Raw genomic sequence first — 16,798 nt, 5'->3', positions numbered from 1 at the left:
GGTGAATCCGCATCTCTACTAAAAATACAAAAATTAGCTGGCCGTGGGGGTGCATGCCTGTAGTCCCAGCTACTTGGGAGGCTGAGGTGAGACAGTCACTTGAACCTGGGAGGCAGAGGTTGCAGTGAGCAGAGATTGGGCCACTGTACTCCAGCCTGGGCAACAAGGCGAGACTCTGTCTTTTTTTTTTTTTTTTTTTTTTTTTTTGAGACGGAGTCTTGCTCTGTCGCCCAGCCCAGGCTGGAGTGCAGTGGCGCGATCTCGGCTCACTGCAAGCTCCGCCTCCCGGGTTCACGCCATTCTCCTGCCTCAGCCTCCCGAGTAGCTGGGACTACAGGCGCCCACAACCGCGCCCGGCTAATTTTTTGTATTTTTTTTTTAAGTAGAGACGGGGTTTCACCGTGGTCTCGATCTCCTGACCTTGTGATCCGCCCGCCTCGGCCTCCCAAAGTGCTGGGATTACAGGTGTGAGCCACCGCGCCCGGCCGAGACTCTGTCTTAAAATAAAAAAAAGAAAAGAAAAAAAGAAAAGAAAAATGAAGTCAATGATCTCCAGATGAGATCCTCCTGGATGACCTGGGTGGAGTCTACATCCAATGACAAGTGTCCTCATAATAGAGACAGGAGGAAAAGACAGAGCAAAGGGGAATGTCATGTGAAGATGGAGGCAGAGATTGGAGTGATGCAGCCACAAGCCAAAGAACTCTGGCAGCCACCAGAAGCTGAAAAAGACAAGGAAGCATCCTCCCCTAGTCTTTGGAGGGAGGATGGCCCTGGTGACACCTTGATTTAGGACTTATGGCCTCCAGAACTGTGAAATGGAGACAGGGTCTCCCTATGTTGTGCAGGTTGATCTCGAAGTCCTGGGCTCAAGTGATCCTTCCATCACACCAGAGGATTACAGGTGTGAGCCTCTGTGCCTGGCCTCATTTCTGTTGTTTTAAGCCACCAAGTTTGTGGTAATTTGCTACAGCAGCCCTGGGAAAATACTAATAGGCAGGAAGCTGGAGTGGGGAACAGCAAAGTCAGGGGACAGGGCGGCGAGACTAGAGGCTGGAGAAGACCAGGCAGGTGGCAGGATGAGGCGTGCTCACCTCCCACACACACCAGGAGCAGGGCAGTCCTCTTACACATAGGCAGGTCCATTCCCCTAGGGCTAGGCAGATAGGGTCTCTACCTTCACTGATTTTCTTTAGAAAGAAGAAAGAAGAAAGAGAGTGATGGTGGTAAGGACAACAGGGCCCTGGGGTGCACACGGCTATGCTGTGGCTTGGAGAGAGGCAGACTCTTCTCAAAGAGAGGTTAAGGGCCTCTAGCTTTTGCTAGAGCATGGCTACAAGCAAGGTGGTTAAGGTCAAGAGACCACGGTGCAGAGGCAGATGCCAGCAGGCTAAAGGACAATTCTGGAATGGGGCAGTGGGAGGGGTCCTGTGTCTTTGGGCTTCTTTGATCCCTGAGACACTTTGGACGGGACAGAGCCTTGGCCACCAACGGGGTCATGTCTGTTTAAACAAAATTTAACACGGGAGGTAAATCATTAACTCACTGAAGAAACAAACAGGAGTGCAGGCCATATCTCTAGCAACAGGACTCGAGAGTCACAGGGATGTTAAGAACTCCTGAATATCAGAAGTGGCTGCCACTCATGGCTTCTGTAAGTGAGTGCAAGCATTTGGTGAGCACCTTCTATAAGCGAGTCTCTGTGCCAGGTGCTGTGGGAACAGATGCGTGAAGATGCTCAGAGTCTGTCTTGAGCTTGGAGCTGGGGGAATACCAGCTCACAGCCATTGTGAGCATGCCCATGCCTGTCTATCATCTCATGTAATTCTCATGCCTCTGAGGTAGGGCAAGGATTGCCTGCATTTCATACTCAAGGAAACCCAAGCTCAGAGAGGGAGAGCAACTTGTCTCAGCCACACAGCTTGTCAGTGGTGGAGAAAAACAGGAGCTGGCTTTTGCAAAAAGGGGAAGAAATTGTTAGAGTTCGAGGATGTGTTTAGGAACTTAAGGGCAGGAAGCACAGCTTCCTAAAAGACAGGAGCCAGGTCCAGCAAAGCCATCAGGAGGCAAGACAGCCACTGACCCTGTCTGGGACCATGGAGTCTCCCAATTCTACTTCTCACGGGAGATTTATTTTATTCTTCCCTCTATTTGGAGGTTAAGAGCAAGGGTTCTGGCATCAGATAGGGCTTCAGTCCTGCCTTCACCATTTATTACCTCTGTGACCTCAGGTAAGCCTACTTCCCCACCTACAAAACAGAGATACCACGATCCCCAGGTAAGGATCACAGGAGAAAACATGGGCAAAGCCATTGGTACAGTGCCTGGCACATAATAAATGCTCAATAAAACCCAAGTTGCTATTATCATTTCACTGGTAGGAAACAGCCTCCCCAGGCCTCCCAGCTCCACGAACACCCATCAGCTCACTAGCCCCCTCCTTCTGACTTCTTCAGCCAGAAGAAGCAACTATTGCAAGTTGGTATAGCAACTATACCAACTATAGCAAGGGAGAGAGGAGGGTCATTTCATTCAAACACAGTTTCAAGTATGTGTGGACTAGTTTAAAGAAAAGTAGAGGCCCGAGAAGTTGAGTAGACTAGTCAAAAGGTTTCTGTGACAGGAATTTCAACTGCAGGGTGTTGTGATCAACCTTTTCTGATTCCTCCATCATGAACACTTGGGGTATTGGGGGAGGGCAGTCAAGCTGAGGGAACAGCAGGATGAGGGCTCAGAGGTGGGAAAGGGCATGGTATGTTTGAGGGGGTGGTTTATCTATAGGCCATGGAAGGTGCAGAAGAGGCAGGAGGTATAGTTCGGGGCCCAATTAAGAAAAAGCCTTGAGGCCAGGCTCGGTGCCTCACGCCTGCAATTCCAGCACTTTGGGAAGCCAAGGTGGGAGGATGGCTTGAGGCCAGGAATTCGAGAACAGCCTGGGCAACATAGCGAGATCTCCATCTCTACAAAAAGTAAAACAATTAACCAGACATGATGGCATGCTGAGATGGCAGTCCCAGGTACTTGGAAGGCTGAGGCAAGAGCATTGCTTGAGCCCAGGAGTTTGAGGCAGCAGTGAGCTATGATGGTGCCACTGCACTTCAGCCCGGATGACAGAGGGAGACCCTGCCAGGAACGAAGGAAGGAAGGAAGGGAGGGAGGGAGAGGGAGAGAGAGAGGAAGGAAGGAAGGAAGGAAGGAAGGAAGGAAGGAAGGAAGGAAGGAAGGAAGGAAGGGAGGGAGGGAGGGAGGGAGGGAGGGAGGGAGGGAGGGAGAGAGGGAGGGAGGGAGGGAGGGAAAGGAAGGAAAGAAGGAAAGAAAGAAAGAAGGAAAGAAGGAAAGAAGGAAAGAAAGAAAAAGAAAGAGAGAGAGAGAAACAGAGAGAGAAAGCAAGCAAGCTGGCTGGCCACAGTGGCTCACGCCTGTAATCCCAGCACTTTGGGAGTCCGAGGCAGGCGGATCACAAGGTCAGGAGATTGAGACCATCCTGGCTAACACGGGGAAACCCCGTCTCTACTAAAAGTACAAAAAATTAGCCCGGCACGGTAGCACGCACCTGTAGTCCCAGCTACTCGGGAGGCTGAGGCAGGAGAATGGCGTGAACCCGGGAGGCGGAGCTTGCAGTGAGCCAAGATCGCACCACTGCACTCCAGCCTGGGCGACAGAGACTCCGTCTCAAACAAACAAAAAACAGAAAGAAAGAAAGAAGGAAAGAAAAAAACAGGCCTTGAATGTCAGGATTTTATTTTATTTTGGTGTAGACTCAAGAGTCATTCATTCATTTAGCAAACATGTGTGGGAGGCATTATGCTGCATTCAACTGTATGGGAGGCATTTTGCCAGGGATTAATTACCTGCCTAAGCAAAAGGCATAGTCCTTGTCCTCAGGGAGTTAAATGGTCTAGTAGGAGGAAACAGGCACAAAAATGGATGAATGTTTTGCAGCATGATCCAAGCTCCAAGAGGGATCTGCTGAAGTGGGAGAACAGGGGGAGGAGCACCTGTCCACCAGCGGCTTGGGAGAGGGGCAGAGAAGACCTTAGAGGAAGCAACTACCCTGTCTATTTTTGCTTTTATGTGTTTTGCCTGACTACCATCCATTCCTTCTTTACTAAGTGGACACAGTCATCAGCCAAGCTTGGTCCACATAGTTTCAAGGTACTGACTCAGGTCCCCTGCTCCAGAGAAGGGCAGATGAGCCAAGTCTAGCCAATCAACAGAAGCTATCTCCCTGGCCATAGTGATTGGTTCAGAGAGGTGTACATAAATCAGGTGTGGCCAATGAGAGTCAACCCATGATTTGGGTGGCACTGAGGGGAAAGGAGCTCTCTTTTTACCAGGAGTGTTGACAACGTGGATTATCTGAGCCCGGAAGAGAGGGGCCGCCATGTAAGAAACCGAGAAAAGTGGCGTCACAGAGGAAAGCAGAGCAGCAAACTGGAGAGCAATGGCATCTGACAGTGTCTTTGAGCCCCTGGTCCCATTTGTGTCTGAACCCGAAATTATCTCTAGACCTCAGCTAGGCAGAGTGGCTCAAGCCTGTAATCCCAGCACTTTGGGAGGCCAAGGCAGGTGGATCACTTGAGTCCAGGAGTTTGAGACCAGCCTGGGCAAGATGGCAAAATCCCTTCTCTACTAAAAGTTTTTTTTTTTTTTTAATCATCTGGGCTTGGTGGCGAGTGCCTTTAGTCCCAGCTTCTCAGGAGGCTGAAGTGGGAGGATCGCTTGAAACCAGGAGGTTGGAGCTGCAGTGAGCTGAGATTGTGCCACTGCACTCCAGCCTGGGTGACAAATTGAGACCTTGTCTCAAAATATATATACACAAATATACATGTATGTAGTTACTGTATTAGTCTGTTCTCATGCTGCTAAAGACATACCCAAGACTGCATAATTTATAAAGGAAAGAGGTTTAATTGACTCACAGTTCCACATGGCTGGGGAGGTCTCACAATCATGGCTGAAGGCGAATGAGGAGCAAAGGCACTTCTCACATGGCAGCAGACAAGAGAGCTTGTGCTGGGGAACTCCCCTTTATAAAACCATCAGATCTCGTGAGACGTATTTACTCTCAGGAGAACAGCAGAGAAAACATGCCCCCATGATTCAATTACCTCCTAACAGGTCCTTCCCACAACACGTGGGAATTATGGGAGCTACAATCCAAGATGAGATTTGGATGGAGACACAGCCAAACCTTATCAATATATTATCTCTGGACCTTGAAGTTATGCAAATCACTAAATTAGCTTTTTTTTTTTTTTGAGACAGGGTTTTGCTCTTGTTGCCCAGGCTGGAGTGCAATGGCACGATCTCAGCTCGCCGCAACCTCCGCCTCCCAGGTTCAAGGGATTCTTCTGCCTCAGCCTCCCAAGTAGCTGGGATTACAGGCAGGTGCCACCACGCCTGGCTAATCTTGTCTTTTTAGTAGAGACAGGGTTTCTCCATGTCGATCAGGCTGGTCTTGAACTCCTGACCTAAGGTGATCCACCCGCCTCGGCCTCCCAAAGGGCTGGCATTACAGGTGTGAGCCATCTTTTTTTTTTTTTTTTTGAGACAGAGTCTCACTCTGTCGCCCAGGGGCAAGATCTCCATCTCGGCTGGCTTCAACCTCCACCTCCTGGGTTCAAACGATTCTCCTGCCTCAGCTTCCTGAGTAGCTGGGACTACAAGCGCCTGATACCATGCCCAGCTAATTTTTGTATTTTTAGTAGAGATGGGGTTTCACCATGTTGCTCAGACTGATCTTGAACTCCTGACCTCAGATAATCCACCTGCCTTGTCCTCCCAAAGTGCTGGAATTACAGACTTGAGCCACCGCACCCGCCCTAAATTATCTTTTTTGCTAAGGCAATTTGAGAAGGCTTTCTGTCACTATAAGAGAAAGGGTTTTAATATGTTTGATCTCTTATTCCAGACTTCTGGTTTTCCTTTTTTTCTAAATAATTCTGATAAGTTTCTTCTATACCATCTCAGGAAAAAAACATATATATTTGTATACATATATATGGAGTTCACATATATATATATATATATATATATATATATATATATATATATATATATATATAATTTCACTGTATTTTCAAGGACGTTCATTGCAGCAGTGTTTGTAGAAGCCAAAGCGTGGAAAAAATCTGCATCCACCAACAGAGAAGGAGTTATAGATAAATGAAGTTATAGCCTACATTTGCTTTAAAATAATGCAGAGGGGGAGGGAGGGAGACAGTATGGGGGAAAAGCTGAAGCAAGACTGGCCAGATTTTAATAATTAGTGAAACTGGGCTCATCCAGTTCCATTCACTCTTTTGAATATGTTTGAAATTTTCCAAGATAAAATTTTTAAAAATTTAAATTATGTTATATCCATTACCAGAATATTCTGCAACAGTGAAAAGTGAAACAGGGCCAGGCGCGGTGGCTCACGCCTGTAATTTTTGGTATTTTTAGTAGAGATGGGGTTTCACCATGTTGGCCAGGCTGGTCTCGAACTCCTAACCTCAGGGGATCCGCCTGCCTTGGCCTCTGAAAGTGCTGGGATTACAGGCGTGAGCCACCGCTCCCGGCTAGTTAATGAGTTTTAATAATATAATAAAGACCCATGGCCGGGCGCGGTGGCTCAAGCCTGTAATCCCAGCACTTTGGGAGGCCGAGACGGGCGGATCACGAGGTTAGGAGATCGAGACCATCCTGGCGAACACGGTGAAACCCCGTCTCTACTAAAAAAAAAAATACAAAAAACTAGCCGGGCGTGGTGGCGGCGCCTGTAGTCCCAGCTACTCGGGAGGCTGAGTCAGGAGAATGGCGGGAACCCGGGGGGCGGAGCTTGCAGTGAGCTGAGATCCGGCCACTGCACTCCAGCCTGGGCGACAGAGCCAGACTCCGTCTCAAAAAAAAAAAAAAAAAAGACCCATGATCCCACCATCCAGAATGAAAACTAGGACTTTGAAAATAACCTACAGGCCGGGTGCGGTGACTCACGCCTGTAATCCCAGCACTTTGGGAGGCTAAGGCAGGTGGATCACAAGGTCAGGAGATTGAGCCCATCCTGGCTAACACAGTGAAACTGTCTTTACTAAAAAAGAAAAAAAAAATACAAAAAATTAGCCGGGCGTGGTGGCGGGCGCCTGTAGTCCCAGCTACTTGGGAGGCTATATATATATACATATATACCACACACATATCTCGATATATATATACACACACACACATACACGCTGTATATATGTATATAGTATATATACATATACTGCTGCACTGCTGCAAGCCAGTGCCCCAAATACACAAACGAAGAAGGCAATGTTGTGGGATATCTCTCTTCCACATCATGTCTGTGCTCAGTATTTAATTGTTGCCAGATAGCACCTGTGTATAAATGAGACCGTGTAGGAAGCTGGGCACCTCCATGCTGTGTACTTTTATTGATCTATTAGCTTATTGTAGGTTCTAGGTCTCGGTTTTCTGATCTCTAAGGTGTCTTTCAGCAACAAAACATGAGGCTTATTTGAATTCCATGTCACATTTGGAGATGACAGATTTGTCATCTTCTGTGTTGTGAGTTATTTCTTCCAAGTGCCCTCAATTGAAATGATAAGGAGGCTGTACATGATGGCTCAGGCATGTAATCCTGGCACTTTGGGAGGCTGAGGTGGGAGGATCACTTGAAGCCAGGAGTTTGACCAGCCTGGGCAACAATGCAAGATCCTGTCTCTACAAAAACAAAAACAAAAACAAAAACAGGCCACGCATGTTGACTCACGCCTATAATCCCAGCACATTGAGAGGCCGAGGCGGGTGAATCACTTGAGGTCAGGAGTTCAAGACCAACTTGGCCAACATGGTGAAACCCCATCCCTACTAAAAATACAAAAATTAGCTGGATGTGGTGGCACACACCTGTAATCCCAGTTAATCAGGAGGCTGAGGCAGGAGAATTGCTTGAACCTGGGTCGCACCACTGCACTCCAGCCTAGGCAAAAGAGTGAGACTCTGTCTCAAAAACAAAACAAAAACAACAAAACAAAAGTTAACCAGGTGTGGTGGTGCATGTCGGTCGTTCTAATTACTCAGGAGGCTGAGGTGGGAGGATTGCTTGAGCCCAGAAGTTTGGGGTTATAATGAGCTATGATCAATGCACTCCAGCCTGGGCAATACAGTGACACTGTTTCAGGAAAAGTAAAATAAAAATAACAATAAATGATAAGGAACTCTAGTCTGAGTATTTTTTCATTCATTCACTTAATTAATACATAGAGCACTTCTTTATTTTAGGTTTCTGGCTTTGGAATCCTTTTCATTTTCCTTGATTTGCAAAAGATTTTCTGAGAGGTACATACCAGAAATTGAAAAGAGAAACTACGTTTGGTTCAACCGCTTTTAGAAAGTTTGGGTTTCTTGATCTACCTCAATCTCAGTTTCTTTGGTTTGTTGGTGCATATGTTGTATGTGAGTGTCTACCTCTTATCGCTGCTGCTAGTCACTGAACTAGTCAGCTTTACTGCTGCATTTGTCAGGAGTCTTTAGTTACAGGGATGGATCCAAGTGCTAAATGGATGCAACCAGTACCCTTCCTCTTCTTATTTATCTCATCTCAGCTTGTCTCTGCTCCTTTTCCCTGCAGCAGCAACAGCAGCGATAGCAGCATTTTCTATGCAGTTGAGGAAAAAAGTCACAGTTTAAGTTTACATAATCCTTACAGTTTGAGACGCCAGAGGAGAAGAAAGATCTCTCTCCCAAATTGCCATAGATCGTATTTCAGGGAAGATTCTTTTTTTTTTTTTTTTTTTTTTTTTGAGACTGAGTCTGGCTCTGTCGCCCAGGCTGGAGTGCAGTGGCCGGATCTCAGCTCACTGCAAGCTCCGCCTCCCGGGTTTACGCCATTCTCCTGCCTCAGCCTCCGGAGTAGCTGGGACCACAGGCGCCCGCCACCTCGCCCGGCTAGTTTTTTGTATTTTTTAGTAGAGACGGGGTTTCACCGTGTTCGCCAGGATGGTCTCGATCTTCTGACCTTGTGATCCGCCCGTCTCAGCCTCCCAAAGTGCTGGGATTACAGGCTTGAGCCACCAAGCCCGGCTATTTCAGGGAAGATTCTAATTGGGCCTACCTTGGTCACATGCCCACTTCTGAACCAATGCTTGTAGTTAGGGGAGTGCTGTGCTTTGATTGGCTAGTCTGAGTCACATGCCCACTTATGTTGGGATGCTGAGCTCTGTGATTGACAGCCCCCCAGAGATAGCATGGGCTAGGAAGGCATGATACCCTAGGAAGGGATGTTGAGTCAGTAATTCCTGTTCATTACTACCTCCCTGCAAGCTGATGTTGTTTCCCACTCACAGTGAATGGACTGTGTATTCTCACCCAAACTATATTCTTTCCTGTTAACTCACCTCTGTGGTAAGCTCTCCTGTCTGATACTGTTTGACATAAATAATTGGCCTTTATTTCTTTCTGATGTTTTCTCCCAATCCTTTTTTCTTTATCTTCAAATAGAGATATGATCAGTGTAAAAGCAACCTGACTTCCCTATCTTTTGAAGGTCTAATGATCCCTCATCCATCATCAGCTTTTCTTGGCCAAGTAGGCATATGATTACATTTCCACTTCAATTAAATGCTGCACCCTGAAGACAGATGCCTCTTGTGGTCAAGGGTGCTGCCCACGAATACAACTGTGTCCTATATATAGTGCAGTATTTATACTTCTGAGGTCTTGGAACTTCTTCCTTTTCCTCACCTTAATAGCTTAGAAGTGATCATTTTACCACTTGGTCCAATCAGTGTCTACTTTGTCTAATTTCTCTTCTGTGTCTCTTGAGTAAAAAATGGCCTATAGATGTATTCATTTAGCTCCACAGCAATACTAATCTATAAAAATCTATCACGAACATTTAGGCCAGCCACGGTGGCTCACACATGTAATCCTAGCTCTTTGAGAGGCCAAGGCGGGTGGATCACCTGAGGTCAGGAGTTCGAGACCAGTCTGGCCAACATGGCGAAACCCCATCTCTACTAAACATACAAAAATTAGCCAGACGTGGTGGCGTGCACCTGTAATCCCAGCTACCCAGGAGGCTGAGGCAGGAGAATCGCTGGAACCCAGGAGGCAGAGGCTGCAGTGAGCCAAGATTGTGCCACCGCACTCCAGCATGGGCAACAGAGCAAGACTCCGTCTCAGAAAGAAAAACAGAAAATCTATTGCGAACATTTAAAAACTAGGAGATGCTACAAACAAATAAGAATTTTTACTTCTTTTGAACAAATCAGAAGATCTGTGCATCTTGGTTCCACATTCCCCATAGCAGTGACACGCTGGAGTGGCCCTCTGGACTGGCCATGCATTCCCCAGGCCACCACTCCCAAGGGTGTTCCCATTTGAAACACTGTTGTCATTTACCATCTCATTTGCTGGTTATTTTTGCTTACATTTGGCCCACTTCACTCAGTCACATTCCCTGCCTGGCCCCTGGAGCACTCTTGGAGTTTGTGACTCCCGGTTGGGCAGCCATTGCAAATCAGGGGCAGGTTGAAGCAAGGTTTAAACTACTGATGAGTTGGGGCCTAGATTGGCTTTCTGCCTCAAGGCTCAAAGTAGACATAGATTGATGGCATACTTCAAAGGCCGAAGAGATACTTCTAAGAGTTTTGAAAGAACTGCCGCTACTTGTCTATATAACATCTATTGTGCCTTTCAAGAGAATTATATGATGTTTAAATACAATAAACGAAAGTTTCCAGAAATAGATATAAATACTTTGGAAGAATGCTAGCATGTCGTACATCTGGATCACCTGAAAGAAGCAACATAAGGTTCAAAGTCTTAAAATTATTTTGTAAAATGTTAATGTGTACTTATATTTTATTAAAATCTTTTATTGACTTCTTTATCTGTCCCATATAGTAATAAATGTTTCCGGATGGAAGGAAGAAATGGAAAAAGAAAGGAACTACTTGAATACAGAGACTAGTTAATCCATTTTTTTAATTTAGTTTTTTTGTTGTTTTTTCTTGAGATGGAGTCTTGTTCAGTCGCGCAGGCTGGAGTGCATTTGCATGATCTCAGCTCACTGCAACCTCTGCCTTCCAGGCAATTCTCCTGCCTTGGCTACCTGAGTAGCTGGGACTACAGGCACATGCCACTACGCCTGGCTAATTTTTTAATTTTTTAAGTAGAGATGGGGTTTTAGCATGTTGGCCAGGCGGGGTACAAACTGCTGACCTCAAGTGATTCACTCGCCTTGGCCTCCCAAAGTACTGGGATTTCAGATGTAAGCCACCGCCCTGGCCATGTTGTGTTTTTTTTTTTGGAGACGGAGTCTCGCTCTGTCGCCCAGGCTGGAGTGCAGTGGCGCGATCTCGGCTCACTGCAAGCTCCGCCTCCCGCGTTCACACCATTATCCTGCCTCAGCCTCCCAAGTAACTGGTAGCTGGGACTACAGGTGCCCGCCACCATGCCCGGCTAAGATTTTTGTATTTTTTTAGAAGAGACAGAGTTTCACCACGTTAGCCAGGATGGTCTTGATCTCCTGACTTTGCAATCCACCCACCTCGGCCTCCCAAAGTGCCAGGATTACAGGTATGAGCCACTGTACCCGGCCCCCTTTTTTTTTTTTTTTTTTTTGAGACAGAGTCTAGCTCTGTCGCCCAGGCTGGACTGCAGTGGCGTGATCTCGGCTCACTGCAAGCTCCGCCTCCCGGGTTCATGCCATCCTCCTGCCTCAGCCTCCCGAGTAGCTGGGACTACAGGCGCCCGCTACTATGCCCAGCTAATTTTTTGTATTTTTAGTAGAGACGGGATTTCCCCGTGTTAGCCAGGATGGTCTCGATCTCCTAACCTTGTGATCCACCCGCCTCGGCCTCCCAAAGTGCTGGGATTACAGGCGTGAGCCACCGCGCCCGATGCCCGGCCCCATTTTTTAAATTTAGTTTTTATTTTTAAAGAATTAGAAGTTGCAGAAATAGTACATAGGGCTTCTGTCTCAGCTTTCCTCAATGGTGACATCTTCCATAACTACAGGCCAATCTGTTTCCATATTCCAGTGGTACACATGGGTGTTCAATACAGTTTATTGAATCTATTTGCATATAGGAAATGAATGTTATAATCAGTTGATTTAGCATGTTAGTCTTTTTATTTATTTTTATTACTTTTGAATATGTAATAAAATGCATGTGAAGCAAACTTCACTAGGTACAAAGGATATACAGTTGTCCCTTGGTATCCATGGAGGATTGGTTCCAGGACCTTCTGCAGATACCAAAATCCGACGATGTTCAAATCCTTTATATAAAATGGTGTACAGTAGCCAGGCGTGGTGGCTCACTCCTGTAATCCCAGCACTTTGGGAGGGTGAGGCAGGCAGATCACATGGGGTCAGGAGTTCAAGACTAGCCCAGCCAACATAATGAAACCCCGTCTCTACTAAAAATAGAAAAAAAATTAGCTGGGCGTGGTGGCGGGCGCCTGTAATCCCAGCTACTCAGGAGACTGAGGCAGGAGAATCACTTGAACAATTTCTAAAAAAAAAAAATAGTGTACAGTTCGCATATAACCTATACACATTTCCTGTATACTTTATTTATTTATTTATTTATTTATTTATTTTGAGACGGAGTCTTGCTCTGTCACCCAAGCGGCAGTGCAGTGATGCGAACTCGGCTTACTGCAACCTCCAAATCCTGGGTTCAAGTGATTCTCCTGCCTCAGCCTCCTGAGTAACTGGGACTACAGGCGCCCACCACCACACCCAGCTAATTTTTTGTATTTTTAATAGAGACAGGTTTTCCCCATGTTAGCCAGGAGGGTCTCAAACTCCTGACCTCGTGATCTGCCCTTCTCGGCCTCCCAAAATGCTGAGATGACAGGGGTGAGTCACTGTGCCCGGCCACCTTATTTTTATTTATTTATTTATTTATTTATTTATTTATTTATTTTGAGATGGAGTTTCACTCTGTCTCCCAGGCTGGAGTGCAGTGGCGCGATCTTGGCTCACTGCAAGCTTTGCCTCCCGGGTTCACGCTATTCTCCTGCCTCAGCCTCCCGAGTGGCTGGGACTACAGGCGCCCGCCACCACGCCCGGCTAATTTTCTTGTATTTTTAGTAGAGATGGGGGTTTCACCATGTTAACTAGGATGGTCTTGATCTCCTGACCTCGTGATCCGCCCACCTCAGTCTCCCAAAGTGCTGGGATTACATGTGAGAACTACCGTGCCTGGCCCTTTTTTCCTGAATAGTTTCTATTCATGGCTCGTTGAATCCATGAATGCAGAACTCACAGAAATGGAGGGCCAACTTTTCAGGAAAAAGGAAGTTTCCCTTTATTCCTTGCCTCCCAGTCACCAAGATGCCTCTCCCAAGACAACCATTTATTAGTTTCTGATGTCTCCTTCCATATGTAGGTAATATTTGCAAACCTTCATGTATCTGTTGTCTACTCACACACCCCTCTTCTGTTGTAGAATACCATATACATCTGTGTTTATTTAGCACAGATACAGTCTCTTTAGGTACTAAATCATAGGTTTATGAATTTGAAATCCCTGAACTCCCTATTTAGTCATATAAATAGAACTTTGCTGGTAGAACACTTCCTGAAGCTTTGTGTAGTTTTTGGCCTAAGTCAGTGAGATTTGCCAAAGGTTTGGCAGCTTTAACCAATGCTGATGCACCTGTTCTCAGTTATTTTCTTCTGAGCTGTGTCTGATAAGCAAGAAAAGGAATAAGTTAAATTACACCCAGGATGATCTGCTAGGGATGTGCCACACAAGATAATGAATGTGCTTCACTTCTATCACTTGATCCAGCTTGTGGATCCCTTCCTTGTCCTAGCTGATGGCTCTTATCTCTTATTTGAAGTTATTTTCTATCTCCCCTTGCTGCCTGCCAGATTTTGGTGAAACTTCATTACTCAGTGAATATTTCCTTTCTGAACAGCTTCACACTGCTAAAAGATGAATCATGCTACCTCTGTGTTGCTGAACTACGTCTTATTAAGCCTATGTCTCTCTTTCTCTCTCTGAGACAGAGTCTTGCTCTGTTGCACAGTCTGGAGTGCAGTGGCACGATCTTAGCTCACTGCAGCCTCCACCTCCTGGGTTCAAGAGATCCTCCTACCTTACCCTCACAAGTAGCTGGAACCACAGGTGCCCACCACCATGCTTGGCTATTTTGTTTTTTTTGTAGAGATGGGGGTCACTTTATGTTGTCCAGGCCCTTTTTCCTTTTCTTTTTTTCTTTTTTTTTGGCAGATGAAAATTTATTACTACAGTGTTTTCACCATTAAAATTTATGATCTTGGTCTTTCCTTCTTTCCTTTATATAGGGCCAAAGAGACACATTGGCTACTTTGACAACCTTAAAGCAGACTCCAGGAATATCACCAACAGCATGACCTTTGCGACCAGATCCAGCAACCAGAACTTCATCATTTTCCTCAATAAAGTTCAAGCAACTGTCGTTGGGTACAAAGGCTGTGATTTTCTTGCCGTTCTTGATCAGCTGGACCCTGACACACTTCCTAATGGCAGAATTTGTCTGTGTGGCTTCAACTCCTACTTTTTCCAGCATGATTCCTTTTGCATGAGAAGCACCTCCAAAAGGGTTGGCCTTCAGGGCTGTGCCCAAATGGGCTTTCTTTCTTTCTTTCTTTTTTTTTTTTTTTTTGAGACAGAGTCTTGCTCTGTGCCCCAGTCTGGAGTGCAGTAGCGCGATCTCGGCTCACTGCAAGCTCCGCCCCCCCGGGTCCACGCCATTCTCCTGCCTCAGCCTCCCGAGTAGCTGGGACTACAGGCGCCCGCCACCTCGCCCGGCTAATTTTTCTTGTATTTTTAGTAGAGACGGGGTTTCACCGTGTTAGCCAGGATGGTCTCGATCTCCTGACCTCGTGATCCGCCTGTCTCGGCCTCCCGAAGTGCTGGGATTACAGGCTTGAGCCACCGCGCCCGGCCTAAATGGGCTTTCTTGTACTGTTTATCATGCCACTTCTGGTCTCATCGGTGACTACGGAGCTTCCTAGCAGTACGAAGTCCACGACACTTGCCCATCCTGTCGGTGCCACGGGCCTCCCTTTTTCCTTTTTCTTCTTGAGAGATGGGGTCTTGCCATGTTGCCCAGGCTGGATTTGAACACCTGTGCTCGAGGGATCCTGCTACCTCAGTCTCCTGAGTAGCAGGGATTATAGGCACATGCCACAGTGCCCAGCTTTCATATCTTTCCTTTTCTCTCTTTCTTTCTTTTTTTTTGAGATAGAGTCTCACTCTGTTGCCCAGGCTGGAGTGCACTGGCACGATCTTGGCTCACTGTAACTTCAGACTCCTGGGTTCAAGCAATTCTCCTGTCTCAGTCTCCCAAGCAGCTGGGACTATAGGCATGTGCCACCACGCCTGGCTAACTTTTTTGTAGTTTTAGTAGAGATGGAGTTTCGCCATGTTGGCCAAACTGGTCTCGAACTCCTGGCCTCAAGTGATCCACCCTCCTTGGTCTCCCAAAGTGCTGGGATTATGGGCATGAGACATTGTGCCCGGCCTCATATCTTTCTTTAAGCAGACTTTAAAAAATCAAAACTGGTTTGTTTTCTGACCCTTGTGTGGATTTGCATTGCATTTCTTGAGGAAAGGGTGTTCATTCTTCACACTCAGAATTTATTTTGGTCCCATGAAGCCCAATGCTCCAATGCAGCTGTTAAAAAGCTGCCCCAAATGTTTGCAAAATGGGAGGAATACACATTGATGAGGTTATCACTCATTCATTTAGTCATTAATTCATGCAACAAATATTTATTGAGTGCGTACTCTGGGTCAGGCAGCCTCGGCCTAAGTCACTGAGCAAGACAAAGATCTCTGTCATTAGAGAGCTTGTTCTCTGGTATGTGTGCATGTGGGGTGTGGAGGACAGACAAAAATAAATATGCAAATTATTTAGTATGTTAGAAGATGATAAATGCCACAGGGGTAGGGGAAGGCAGGCCAAGGGAGGATAGGAGTGGATGACAGGGGGCACAATGCAGTTTAAAATAGCATTGCCAGGGTAGTCCCTGTTGAGGGTGTGAAATGTGCGCTAAGACTTCAAAGAGCAGAGGATATCCTTATGCTGTATCCTGTGTGTGTGTGTTTGCATGAAAATACCACTAAAGACAGAATTTTTTTTTTTTTTTTTTTTTTTGAGGCAGAGTCTAGCTCTGTCATCCAGGCTAGAGTACAGCGGCTCAATCTCGGCTCACTGCAACCTCTGCCTCGGCCTCCCAAGTAGCTGAGACTACAGGCGTGCACCACCACAGCCGACTAGTTTTTGTATTTTTAGTAGAGACAGGGTTTCACTGTTGGCCAGGCTGGTCTCGAACTCCTGAGGCCGAGTGATCTGCTTGCCTCAGTTTCCCAAAGTGCTGGGATTACAGGCGTGAGCCACCATGCCCAGATGGAAATATTTTTTAACAGCTATTTTGAGATATAAATCATACCAGCCAGGTGTGGTGGCTCATGCCTGTTAATCCCAGCACTTTGAGAGACTCAGGCGGGAGAATTGCTTGAGCTCAGGAGTTTGAGTCCAATGTGGGCAATAAAACTAGATCCTGTCTTTACAAATAAAAATAAAAAATTAAAAATTTAGCTTGGTGTGGTGGTGGGTACCTGTAGTCCCAGCTACTCATGAGGCTGAGGCTGAAAGATCACTTGAGCCCAGGAGGTGAAGGCTGCAGTGAGCCGTGATGGCGCCACTGCACTCTCCTGACAGTGAGACCCTGTTTCTAAAAGAAAAAAAAATTCATATGCCATAACAATGACCCTTTAAAAGTGTATGATTTAGTTGTTTT

General features: G+C 46.4%; 1 long non-coding RNA gene and 1 pseudogene across 2 annotated transcripts in view; one reads left to right on the top strand and one right to left on the bottom strand.

Annotated features, from left to right (window-relative positions):
• The window catches only part of LOC123567212 (uncharacterized), a 49,545-nt gene extending 35,097 nt beyond the window's left edge, over window positions 1–14,448 (top strand). For both annotated transcript variants that reach the window (XR_012418886.1, XR_010578392.2), the window contains one exon: window positions 14,315–14,448. This is a non-coding gene — a long non-coding RNA (uncharacterized lncRNA). The remainder of the gene's footprint in view (window positions 1–14,314) is intronic.
• Window positions 14,279–15,035, bottom strand: LOC102121850 (small ribosomal subunit protein uS12-like; annotated as a pseudogene).
• Between the last annotated feature and the right edge of the window lie 1,763 nt (window positions 15,036–16,798).

The sequence above is a fragment of the Macaca fascicularis genome, chromosome 10 (genome assembly GCF_037993035.2).
Source record: "Macaca fascicularis isolate 582-1 chromosome 10, T2T-MFA8v1.1".
NCBI lineage: Eukaryota > Metazoa > Chordata > Mammalia > Primates > Cercopithecidae > Macaca > Macaca fascicularis.
The sequence above is the reverse complement of the archived record's forward strand: the minus strand, read 5'-3'. Positions and strand labels throughout refer to the sequence as shown.